This window comes from Leptodactylus fuscus, chromosome 3 (genome assembly GCF_031893055.1).
Source record: "Leptodactylus fuscus isolate aLepFus1 chromosome 3, aLepFus1.hap2, whole genome shotgun sequence".
Taxonomy (NCBI): domain Eukaryota; kingdom Metazoa; phylum Chordata; class Amphibia; order Anura; family Leptodactylidae; genus Leptodactylus; species Leptodactylus fuscus.
The window spans coordinates 26,971,866-26,985,541 of NC_134267.1; positions in this window are offsets into that span (position 1 = coordinate 26,971,866).

Genomic DNA, 13,676 nt, shown 5'->3' on the forward strand with positions numbered 1-13,676 from the left:
CCGGGATCGGTAAGTGACGCCGCGGGCCCCACAAACACTATTATTATACCCGGGGGTCTTTTCAGACCCCCGAGTATAATGATCGGAGGCCAGGGATAGGTAAGAAACATACAAAACACTGTTACTTACCTCTCCACAATCCGGCTTCAGGCCTAGTCGTCTGACGTCACATGACCCTGGCCTGCGTCCTGGGTCATGTAACGTCTGACGTCATAGAAGATGGACTACAGCGGAGGCCGACAGTGGAGGACAGCAGCGGAGCCAGGAGATAGGTGAGTAACGGTGTTTCTTTATTTTTTATCCCCCTGGGTCTCCGATTATTATACTCTGGGGGCTGAAAAGACCCCAGAGTATAATAATTGTTTATGGGTGTCCACAGTGGGGCATAATACTGTGTGTAGGGGCCACTGAGAGACATAATACTATGTTCAGGGGCCACTATGGGGCATAATACTGTGTGCAGGGGCCACTATGGGACATAATACTATGTTCAGGGGCCACTATGGGACATAATACTGTGTGCAGGGGCCACTGAGGGATATAATACTGTGTGTAGGGGCCACTAAGATATATAATACTGTGTGCAGGGGCCACTATGGGACATAATACTGTGTGTAGGGGCCACTGAGAGACATAATACTATGTGCAGGGGCCACTGAGGGACATAATACTGTGTGCAGGGGCCACTATGGGGCATAATAGAGCGCACAGGTGATGATGTCTATAGGCAGGGAACGGCACTGAAGGAACAACACGCTTGGGAAACTGGCCCGGGCCTCAGGTTACTTAATCCACCACCACTGACACAAAGCCAGCCAGTCAGCTGTCATGGGCGACGACATTAATGGTATATAGAAATGTTTTATATGAGCGCTCAGCGGTGAGTACATGGTCGGCCGCTCCCTGTAGTCCTCACACAGAACATTAGAGTATACTGTATGCTGGTTGTGTCCTGGACCGGCAGGAAATGTGACGGTAATGTCAGACTCATGAGACACGCAAGATGATGGAAAATTCTGCTTAGCAACAGAACTGGAAGCGGCGACATCAGCTGAGACATTTCTTCCCATGTAACATGCAGGCTGCAAATGTAACAACCCAGATGTGTGAGCGGAGTGACCTCTAGTTACCTCTAACATCTGTCAGCCCAGAACTGCTGCAAGAGAAAGGGAAACAGTGCCCCCTTCAGGACACAATGGGGATATAGTAATGGTTTAGAGAGAGAGAGAGGAGATAGATAGATAGATAGATAGATAGATAGATAGATAGATAGATAGATAGGAGATAGATAGATAGATAGATAGATAGATAGATAGATAGATAGATAGGAGATAGATAGATAGATAGATAGATAGATAGGAGATAGATAGATAGATAGATAGAAGATAGCATATAGATAGATAGATAGATAGATAGATAGATAGATAGAAGATAGCATATAGATAGATAGATAGATAGATAGCATATAGATAGATAGATAGATAGATAGATAGATAGATAGATAGAGTGGCGTAACTAGGAATGGCGGGGCCCCGTGGCGAACTTTTGACATGCCCCCCCCCCCAACCTACACCGATGCCGAAGACCTCGACCAACCCCCTCCTCCGCACTCTATTATGTCCCTTAGTGGCCCCTGCACACAGTATTATGTCCAGGATCGGCAAGTAAATAGGGCCCGTAACGGCCAATTAAAAATAAAAAATAAAAAAAATGCAGCGATAGCAGCTGTTGCCGGGCCCCCTAATGGCCCGGGCCCTGTGGCAGCCGCCTCCGCTGCCTCTATGGTAGTTACGCCCCTGGATAGATAGATAGATAGATAGATAGATAGATAGATAGATAGATAGATAGGAGATAGATATTAGATAGATAGATAGATAGATAGATAGATAGATAGATAGATAGATAGATAGGAGATGATAGATAGATAGATAGATAGATATTAGATAGATAGATAGATAGATAGATAGATAGATAGAAGATAGCTAATAGATAGATAGATAGATAGATAGATAGATAGATAGATAGATAGATAGGAGATAGATAGATAGATAGATAGATAGATAGATAGATAGATAGATAGAAGATAGCATATAGATAGATAGATAGATAGATAGATAGATAGATAGATAGATAGATAGATAGATAGATAGATAGAGTGGCGTAACTAGGAATGGCGGGGCCCCGTGGCGAACTTTTGACATGCCCCCCCCCCCAACCTACACCGATGCCGAAGACCTCGACCAACCCCCTCCTCCGCACTCTATTATGTCCCTTAGTGGCCCCTGCACACAGTATTATGTCCAGGATCGGCAAGTAAATAGGGCCCGTAACGGCCAATTAAAAATAAAAAATAAAAAAAATGCAGCGATAGCAGCTGTTGCCGGGCCCCCTAATGGCCCGGGCCCTGTGGCAGCCGCCTCCGCTGCCTCTATGGTAGTTACGCCCCTGGATAGATAGATAGATAGATAGATAGATAGATAGATAGATAGATAGATAGGAGATAGATATTAGATAGATAGATAGATAGATAGATAGATAGATAGATAGATAGATAGATAGATAGGAGATGATAGATAGATAGATAGATATTAGATAGATAGATAGATAGATAGATAGATAGATAGATAGATAGATAGATAGTAGATAGATAGATAGAAGATAGCTAATAGATAGATAGATAGATAGATAGATAGATAGATAGATAGATAGATAGGAGATAGATAGATAGAAGATAGCTAATAGATAGATAGATAGATAGATAGATAGATAGGAGATAGATAGATAGATAGATAGATAGATAGAAGATAGCATATAGATAGATAGATAGATAGATAGATAGATAGATAGATAGATAGATAGATAGAGTGGCGTAACTAGGAATGGCGGGGCCCCGTGGCGAACTTTTGACATGCCCCCCCCCCCAACCTACACCGATGCCGAAGACCTCGACCAACCCCCTCCTCCGCACTCTATTATGTCCCTTAGTGGCCCCTGCACACAGTATTATGTCCAGGATCGGCAAGTAAATAGGGCCCGTAACGGCCAATTAAAAAATATAAAATAAAAAAAATGCAGCGATAGCAGCTGTTGCCGGGCCCCCTAATGGCCCGGGCCCTGTGGCAGCCGCCTCCACTGCCTCTATGGTAGTTACGCCCCTGGATAGATAGATAGATAGATAGATAGATAGATAGATAGATAGATAGATAGATAGATAGGAGATAGATATTAGATAGATAGATAGATAGATAGATATTAGATAGATAGATAGATAGATAGTAGATAGAAGATAGCTAATAGATAGATAGATAGATAGATAGATAGATAGATAGATAGATAGATATTAGATAGATAGATAGATAGATAGATAGATAGATAGATGATAGATAGAAGATAGCAGATAGATAGATAGATAGATAGATAGATAGATAGATAGATAGATAGGAGATGATAGATAGATAGATAGATAGATAGATAGATAGATAGATAGATAGATAGATAGGAGATAGATAGATAGAAGATAGCTAATAGATAGATAGATAGATAGATAGATAGATAGATAGGAGATAGATAGATAGATAGATAGATAGATAGATAGATAGATAGAAGATAGCATATAGATAGATAGATAGATAGATAGATAGATAGATAGATAGATAGATAGATAGGACATAGATAGATAGATAGATAGATAGATAGATAGATAGGAGATAGATAGATAGATAGATAGATAGATAGATAGGAGATAGATAGATAGATAGATAGATAGATAGGACATAGATAGATAGATAGATAGATAGATAGATAGATAGATAGATAGGAGATTTGATACTTTCACACTTATTTCTCCTGCATTGTATTCTCAGAGCCAGAAACAACTCGGGAAGGATTTCTAAGAAAACACAAGTCTTTCATATCAGTCAGAACAATCTGCTTCAGTTTTTGTAGCGACTTCTTGTTTATTTTCGTTAGCCTCCTGCTATATTATATACCTGACTATATGGGGGAAGAGGAGATTATATACTTTAGTGTAAACAACCCACCTAATGCATTGACATTGCCTACTGGGGGGGGGGGGGGCAGATCCTGGCCCCGTGTCCAGACCATTATTCACACTGCAGCTTCTCTTTCCTGGCTCTATCTCAGTTTAGGTGAAGCAGCACATTCTACCGGTGACTCTGGACTGACATTTTCAGACTGACACATTTTGGTTTTCACAGCATTTGCTGCTTTAGAGTTTTTAGATCTTGGATGTTTCTTTGGTTACTGGAGAACTATTCTAAGAGTTCCAGAAGTTTTACAATTTTATGGACAAATCCATTAGGTTTCTGGAATATTGCAGGAATTTAGTGCTAACCCTTATTATTCCAGAATTCTGGGCCATATCCTGACTACTGACACCCCTCTCACCAGTGCAAAGAGTTTATCACAATTTCTGTGCTTTTGTTTCTCTGCCCACTTTTTGAGGATTGACCACAGGTTCTCAATGGGACGGAGATCTGGCCACGGACACAAAATGTCAATGTTCTGCTCACTGAGCCACTGTCTCCTTCATGCACCCTAAAGAGGGTATAAATATCCCTCATACCTCCCTTAAGCAGGGTTCACACTAGCGTCAGTGTCCGACAGCTAGTGTCCGATTCTAATGTCCATGCAAAATCTTTATTTTAAATGGGACATCATGTGTGTCCTTAAAGGGATTTTACCACTAAAACACATTTTTTTTCTAGTTACCACGTCAGAATAGCCTTTAAAAAGGCTATTCGTCTCTTACCTGTGGAAGTGCTCTCCGCCGCGCTGTTCGTTCAAAATACCGGTTTGTACCGGTATGCTAATTAGTTCTCTCGCAGCGATGGGGGCGTCCCCATTGCAGCTCGAAAACCGACCGCAGCTCCGCCTCTCTGGTCTTCTGTATCCTCCCCTTGCTTCTTCAGCGTACTGTCGGACGCCAGCGCTCTGTTCGGCGAAGATTGACGAACGTACTGCACATGCGCGAAATTGCGGTCCCAGCCATAGTGCGGGCACCGCTATTTCGCGCATGCGCAGTACGTTCGGCAATCTTCGCCGAACAGAGCATACTGCGCAGGCGTCCGACAGACGCTGAAGAAGCGAGGGGAGGATACAGAAGACCAGAGAGGCGGCGCTGCGGTTGGTTTTCGAGCTGCAAGGGGACGCCCCCATCGCTGCGAGAGAACTAATTAGCATACCGGTACAAACTGGTATTTTGAACGAACGGCGCGGCGGAGAGCACTTCCACAGGTAAGAGACGAATAGCCTTTTTAAAGGCTATTCCGACGTGGTAACTAGAAAAAAATGTGTTTTAGTGGTAGAATCCCTTTAAGGACTCATTCACATCTGCGCCCCGGCCTCCATTCTGCAGGTTTCCGTTTCCTGCCCGAAACTGGGCAGGAGACGGAAACCTGCAGGCATTTTTCAAACCCATTTGTGATGAATGGCCCAGAATTATGGGGTTTTTTTCACTGCCTTCTCAGTTATTTTTCCCTTTTGTCCTGTTAATTTATTCGACCTGATTAGCAAGATGCCAGAGATAGTGTCCAATTGTCCAAGCCTAATTCCTCCCAGGAGGTAACTTGGCTCATCCCTTTGTCTCAACCTGGGCACAGCATTGTCATGATTGTGCTAACTTCGTTATTGTTAGCAGGGGGTGTCTGGGATCAGTGAACTGAGAGCCTTGCTAACACCTTTTAGCAGACAAGTGGACTCCATAGGAGACTTTCAAAGAGTTATGACCGTATATAGTCATACTGGTACATGGTGAGTGGGAGAGTGGCCCACCTTGCTGACCTCGTCGTAGGAGGGGGCTGAGTGGAGATAGATTGTCACACATGACAAGACCCAGGGTCTTGTTGTTTTTCCTGAACTGTGTCACGAAGTGCTGTGATGGTGTGGAAGCTAATCCCTTGGACTAAGGTCTCTATTGCCTATGGAGATACCATGCACCCTGGACTATTCTACTAATGGGGAGTCAAACCCTTACCACCTAAGGATTACTTATGGACTCTAACTACTTATGGACTCTAAAGGACTGTGCCTTGGATTTCATGAGGTGAACTCCGGAGACCCAACTGGGTATTATAATTCTGTTTCTAATCTTTTATTCTTTTATCTTACTGCACTGTAACCACCCTTTCTGTAACCATATAAGCTTGTATCCGCTAGCATATATCTCTATGTATGTTGGTTGTCTAGTATTGACCCTCTTGGGTTAATAAATATAAAACTTTAGAAAGCTCATCTCAAATTATCCTATAAGACCCGGTCCCTCTCTCAGGGTGAGAGTGGACGGTAAAAGTAAGAAGGTGATCGCAGTTTTGCCCGTGGCAAGGTCCGGTAGGCCAGAGGCTGGGTCAAAGTGGCTTTGGCGAGGCGAGATCCTTCACACCATTCATTTGAATGGGTTTGAAAAATGTGAGCGCCGGTGAGCGTTTTATGCTCTCCGCGGCGAAACCGTTTTTTTTTTTAACCGGACACAGAGTCGGACATGCAGAACTTTGTGTCCGGTTAAAAAAAACCAAACGGTTTCCCCGCAGAAGACGGAAACCTCATAACGGAGACCCGAACGCTGGTGTACACCCAGCGTTACTGTCCTTGTCTGTTCTTAACTGTCTGTTTGCAAAGATGTCCGATTTTTCAAGCGGACAGCAAAAACCTACATGTAGGTTTTGCAAATGGATGGTTAAGGACAGACACAGACAATAAAGGACACACTTGATGTCCCATTTAAAATAATGCAAAATATAACGGACACAGCTAGTGTCCGATGCTAATGTCCGTGCAAGATTTTGCGCGAACATTAGAATTGGACACTAGCTGTCGGACACCGATGCTAGTGTGAACGACCCCGACGCTGTGTAACACCAAGACTGCAGTCATACAAACACTCCTCTAGAGGGCACCAAAATACATGTGCAGTGACCATTGATACTCTGAGCCCACACAGTCATTTATCATGTACTGTATGTATGTCCATGTCTGTGGGCACCAGTACACATGACCATGTAACCATCTCCCCATATATATTTGTCTGTTATGGGGTGTTCCCTGCCTTTTCCTGCTGCCTTCAGATGGTTTTAGCCAAATCTGACATGTGTGTGGTCCTAAAGCCGCCTTCCCTCCAGCACAATGAATATTATCATCCTTGTTTATAATAGCGCAGGAAGATGGGATGTGGTGCTGGCAGCTCCGGGGCCCCATGTCATTTCTAGGGTGATATCATCTTGGTCATATCCACTATTTGTAAACGCACGTCTTACTCATTACCTATAAACGCCCATTTATTGTTATGAGTAGAGGACAGTTATAATATGACAGTGATACCACCGCCAGGCGATCGCTTTGATCACAGTTATGACTGATACACAATGTTTACAGTCACCAGGCCCTGCTAACTGCGCTCAACTAAACCTGGTGAATTAAAATATTCTGGCAATATTTTCATGATGAGAAACAAAGGGTTCATTGGGTGTGGGGCCTGAACCTCCGTGGTGTCATGTGGAGGTTGAAGGCCCTCTCCTCTTTCAGTCCATGGCCTTCTTCTACCGGGTGGTCTGGAGGAGGCCGGAGCCTCCACGGACACTTGCAGGGATTGCCGGCCCCCTCCTGAACCAGACAGCAGCCTGCCGGAGCCTATTTAGGTTTGGCTTCTGCTCCAACTCGCGACTGGCTATACCGTTACTGTGGAAGTTAGCTCCCTCTGCCTGTGTCCCGTTTGCCTCTGCCTTTGATCCTGCCTCTGTTCTCCCCTCTCTGTTCCCTCCCCATCTTACCTCTGTTCTCCTTTCTCTGTTCCCTCCCCATCCTGCCTTTGTTCTCCCCTCTGTTCCCTCCCCATCCTGCCTTTGTTCTCCATTCTCTGTTCCTTCCCCATCCTGCCTCTGTTCTCCAGTCTCTGTTCCCTCCCCATGCTGCCTCTGTTCTCCATTCTCTGTTCCTTCCCCATGCTGCCTCTGTTCTCCATTCTCTGTTCCCTCCCCATCCTGCCTCTGTTCTCCCCTCTCTGTTCCCTCCTGATCCTGCCTCTGTTCTCCTTTCTCTGTTCCCTCCCCATCCTGCCTCTGTTCTCCAGTCTCTGTTCCCTCCCCGCCCTGCCTCTGTTCTCCATTCTCTAACCGCCCCCCATCCTGCCTCTGTTCTCCCTTCTCTGTTCCATCCCCATCCTGCCTCTGTTCTCCCCTCTCTGTTCCCTTCCCATCCTGCCTCTGTTCTCCAGTCTCTGTTCCCTCCCCATGCTGCCTCTGTTCTCCATTCTCTGCTCCCCCATCCTGCCTCTGTTCTCCCCTCTCTGTTCCCTCCCCATCCTGCCTCTGTTCTCCCCTCTCTGTTCCCTCCCCATCCTGCCTCTGTTCTCCCCTCTCTGTTCCCTCCCGATCCTGCCTCTGTTCTCCTTTCTCTGTTCCCTCCCCATCCTGCCTCTGTTCTCCTTTCTCTGTTCCCTCCCCATGCTGCCTCTGTTCTCCATTCTCTGTTCCTTCCCCATCCTGCCTCTGCTCTCCATTCTCTGTTCCCTCCCCATCCTGCCTCTGTTCTCCCCTCTCTGTTCCCTCCCGATCCTGCCTCTGTTCTCCTTTCTCTGTTCCCTCCCGATCCTGCCTCTGTTCTCCTTTCTATGTTCCCTCCCCATGCTGCCTCTGTTCTCCATTCTCTGTTCCCTCCCCATCCTGCCTCTGTTCTCCCCTCTCTGTTCCCTCCCCATCCTGCCTCTTTTCTCACCTCTCTGTTCACTCCCCATCCTGCCTCTGTTCTTCCCTCTGTTCCCTCCCCATCCTGCCTCTGTTCTCCCTTCTCTGTTCCCTCCCCATCCTACCTCTGTTCTCCCCTCTCTGTTCACTCCCCATCCTGCCTCTGTTCTTCCCTCTGTTCCCTCCCCATCCTGCCTCTGTTCTTCCTTCTCTGTTCCTTCCCCATTCTGCCTCTGTTCTCCAGTCTCTGTTCCCTCCCGATCCTGCCTCTGTTCTCCATTCTCTGTTCCTTCCCCATCCTGCCTCTGTTCTCCATTCTCTGTTCCCTCCCCATCCTGCCTCTGTTCCTCCCTCTCTGTTCCCTCCCGATCCTGCCTCTGTTCTCCTTTCTCTGTTCCCTCCCGATCCTGCCTCTGTTCTCCTTTCTCTGTTCCCTCCCCATGCTGCCTCTGTTCTCCCCTCTCTGTTCCCTCCCCATCCTGCCTCTGTTCTCCCCTCTCTGTTCCCTCCCCATCCTGCCTCTGTTCTCCCCTCTCTGTTCCCTCCCCATCCTGCCTCTGTTCTCCCCTCTCTGTTCCCTCCCCATCCTGCCTCTGTTCTCCCCTCTCTGTTCCCTCCCCATCCTGCCTCTGTTCTCCTTTCTCTGTTCCCTCCCCATCCTGCCTCTGTTCTCCCCTCTCTGTTCCCTCCCCATCCTGCCTTTGTTCTCCATTCTCTGTTCCTTCCCCATCCTGCCTCTGTTCTCCAGTCTCTGTTCCCTCCCCATGCTGCCTCTGTTCTCCATTCTCTGTTCCTTCCCCATCCTGCCTCTGTTCTCCATTCTCTGTTCCCTCCCCATCCTGCCTCTGTTCTCCCCTCTCTGTTCCCTCCCAATCCTGCCTCTGTTCTCCTTTCTCTGTTCCCTCCCCATCCTGCCTCTGTTCTCCAGTCTCTGTTCCCTCCCCGCCCTGCCTCTGTTCTCCATTCTCTAACCGCCCCCCCCATCCTGCCTCTGTTCTCCCTTCTCTGTTCCATCCCCATCCTGCCTCTGTTCTCCCCTCTCTGTTCCCTTCCCATCCTGCCTCTGTTCTCCAGTCTCTGTTCCCTCCCCATGCTGCCTCTGTTCTCCATTCTCTGCTCCCCCATCCTGCCTCTGTTCTCCCCTCTCTGTTCCCTCCCCATCCTGCCTCTGTTCTCCCCTCTCTGTTCCCTCCCGATCCTGCCTCTGTTCTCCTTTCTCTGTTCCCTCCCCATCCTGCCTCTGTTCTCCTTTCTCTGTTCCCTCCCCATGCTGCCTCTGTTCTCCATTCTCTGTTCCTTCCCCATCCTGCCTCTGCTCTCCATTCTCTGTTCCCTCCCCATCCTGCCTCTGTTCTCCCCTCTCTGTTCCCTCCCGATCCTGCCTCTGTTCTCCTTTCTCTGTTCCCTCCCGATCCTGCCTCTGTTCTCCTTTCTATGTTCCCTCCCCATGCTGCCTCTGTTCTCCATTCTCTGTTCCCTCCCCATCCTGCCTCTGTTCTCCCCTCTCTGTTCCCTCCCCATCCTGCCTCTTTTCTCACCTCTCTGTTCACTCCCCATCCTGCCTCTGTTCTTCCCTCTGTTCCCTCCCCATCCTGCCTCTGTTCTCCCTTCTCTGTTCCCTCCCCATCCTGCCTCTGTTCTCCCCTCTCTGTTCACTCCCCATCCTGCCTCTGTTCTTCCCTCTGTTCCCTCCCCATCCTGCCTCTGTTCTTCCTTCTCTGTTCCTTCCCCATTCTGCCTCTGTTCTCCAGTCTCTGTTCCCTCCCGATCCTGCCTCTGTTCTCCATTCTCTGTTCCTTCCCCATCCTGCCTCTGTTCTCTATTCTCTGTTCCCTCCCCATCCTGCCTCTGTTCCTCCCTCTCTGTTCCCTCCCGATCCTGCCTCTGTTCTCCTTTCTCTGTTCCCTCCCGATCCTGCCTCTGTTCTCCTTTCTCTGTTCCCTCCCCATGCTGCCTCTGTTCTCCATTCTCTGTTCCTTCCCCATCCTGCCTCTGCTCTCCATTCTCTGTTCCCTCCCCATCCTGCCTCTTTTCTCCCCTCTCTGTTCCCTCCCGATCCTGCCTCTGTTCTCCTTTCTCTGTTCCCTCCCGATCCTGCCTCTGTTCTCCTTTCTATGTTCCCTCCCCATGCTGCCTCTGTTCTCCATTCTCTGTTCCCTCCCCATCCTGCCTCTGTTCTCCCCTCTCTGTTCCCTCCCCATCCTGCCTCTTTTCTCACCTCTCTGTTCACTCCCCATCCTGCCTCTGTTCTTCCCTCTGTTCCCTCCCCATCCTGCCTCTGTTCTCCCTTCTCTGTTCCCTCCCCATCCTGCCTCTGTTCTCCCCTCTCTGTTCACTCCCCATCCTGCCTCTGTTCTTCCCTCTGTTCCCTCCCCATCCTGCCTCTGTTCTTCCTTCTCTGTTCCTTCCCCATTCTGCCTCTGTTCTCCAGTCTCTGTTCCCTCCCGATCCTGCCTCTGTTCTCCATTCTCTGTTCCTTCCCCATCCTGCCTCTGTTCTCCATTCTCTGTTCCCTCCCCATCCTGCCTCTGTTCCTCCCTCTCTGTTCCCTCCCGATCCTGCCTCTGTTCTCCTTTCTCTGTTCCCTCCCGATCCTGCCTCTGTTCTCCTTTCTCTGTTCCCTCCCCATGCTGCCTCTGTTCTCCATTCTCTGTTCCTTCCCCATCCTGCCTCTGCTCTCCATTCTCTGTTCCCTCCCCATCCTGCCTCTGTTCTCCCCTCTCTGTTCCCTCCCGATCCTGCCTCTGTTCTCCTTTCTCTGTTCCCTCCCGATCCTGCCTCTGTTCTCCTTTCTATGTTCCCTCCCCATGCTGCCTCTGTTCTCCATTCTCTGTTCCCTCCCCATCCTGCCTCTGTTCTCCCCTCTCTGTTCCCTCCCCATCCTGCCTCTTTTCTCACCTCTCTGTTCACTCCCCATCCTGCCTCTGTTCTTCCCTCTGTTCCCTCCCCATCCTGCCTCTGTTCTCCCTTCTCTGTTCCCTCCCCATCCTGCCTCTGTTCTCCCCTCTCTGTTCACTCCCCATCCTGCCTCTGTTCTTCCCTCTGTTCCCTCCCCATCCTGCCTCTGTTCTTCCTTCTCTGTTCCTTCCCCATTCTGCCTCTGTTCTCCAGTCTCTGTTCCCTCCCGATCCTGCCTCTGTTCTCCATTCTCTGTTCCTTCCCCATCCTGCCTCTGTTCTCCATTCTCTGTTCCCTCCCCATCCTGCCTCAGTTCCTCCCTCTCTGTTCCCTCCCGATCCTGCCTCTGTTCTCCTTTCTCTGTTCCCTCCCGATCCTGCCTCTGTTCTCCTTTCTCTGTTCCCTCCCCATGCTGCCTCTGTTCTCCCCTCTCTGTTCCCTCCCCATCCTGCCTCTGTTCTCCCCTCTCTGTTCCCTCCCCATCCTGCCTCTGTTCTCCCCTCTCTGTTCCCTCCCCATCCTGCCTCTGTTCTCCCCTCTCTGTTCACTCCCCATCCTGCCTCTGTTCTTCCCTCTGTTCCCTCCCCATCCTGCCTCTGTTCTCCCTTCTCTGTTCCATCCCCATCCTGCCTCTGTTCTCCCATTCTCTGCCCCCTTCCCTCATCCTGCCTCTGTTTGCACACACAATGTATTACTCCCATCATCCATGTCGCTGAACACTTATAATCTAATCTCCATGTCTCACACACAATGTATCACTCTTATTATCAGTTGTACAGATAATGGGGAGGAGATTCATCAAGACTAATATATAGTTCGCAGTCTTGATGTCCCCTGCACGTTATACATGACTTGGTGCATCATGGCCACTGATTTGCAACTTTCATATTTGAAAAAGAGACTTAGGTTCTTTGTGTATTTGCCCCATTATGTTTACTCCTGTGAGACACAATCCTCTAGGGCGGCGTTAGATCCAGCTCCTATGATTGTTGCTCTGGTATATAGGTCCCTATAAGAGGAAAGCCCATATAGGATCCCTTGTGCAGCCAGCGCCTTCCTCTGTGCCAGGCACATGAAGACTATTCTTTCTTCACCCTGCCAACACCACATCCTCAGGGCTACACTGGACACAAATGATTAATGGCGTTTTGGGCCTTGGAGAGCGCGGCATATGATTCTCCATTCAGGATTTTGCTGAGATTTTGGCCGTCCCTTTCTTTTCAGCTCTGAACCTTCCAGGCCTGGCACGAGCTCGTTGTTTTTGGAAGCGGCGCAGATCCTCAGGCTAATCCGATCCTTGGTAATAACGATCCCCCGATGCTGTGTTAATAGGAGAGCAGCTGGCCCACGGTACATGAGGAGTCTGCACCACGCTATGTGCTGCAAAACCTCACAAATCTCAATATTTAAGTGCCCCCAACCCCCCAACTGTGCAGGTGTGAGGATGAAGAATGGAATAGAATACACACAGAAACCAGAAGAGAGCGCACACAGACCCCAGGATAAGTCAATGGCGCGTGCCAGTCACCATTTAGGAGCATCGTACAACGGGTTTGTCATGGCTTCCATGTCCAAATCTCTAACTCTGTTCAGGAATGTTATCCCAGAACTGCAGTAAGGACTGACACACAGGCAGAGCACTAGCATAGAGGAAGATGATATAAATTATGCAGATTTATATGTCATTTAGGTCCTATGGAAAGCTGGGTGACAGCCCTTACAGGTAATATGATAGAAGTTATTCACATGAGAAGACACCTCAGACTAAAATTATGAAGGCTGTTGTATAGATTAAGGGATCTTTAATTTCAAGAAAATAACACTGAAATATCATTATCATTCTGGATTTCATCATGGCAGAGTCTTTCAACAAGTTGTAGAAATCAGTGACTTAATCTGAGAAGCTGTGCTGGCCTCTACTGACACTGAGCGCTCACATCCGCCATGTTACATATAATGTAAGGTAACACAAGACCGCTGCTTTCTTCTTGGCTCTGTCAGCAAGACATGAAAAACGACCTGAGAGCTTTGTGACTGTATTGAGAGCAATGATGACGCCGATGGATCGGCCTCTGCTTCATA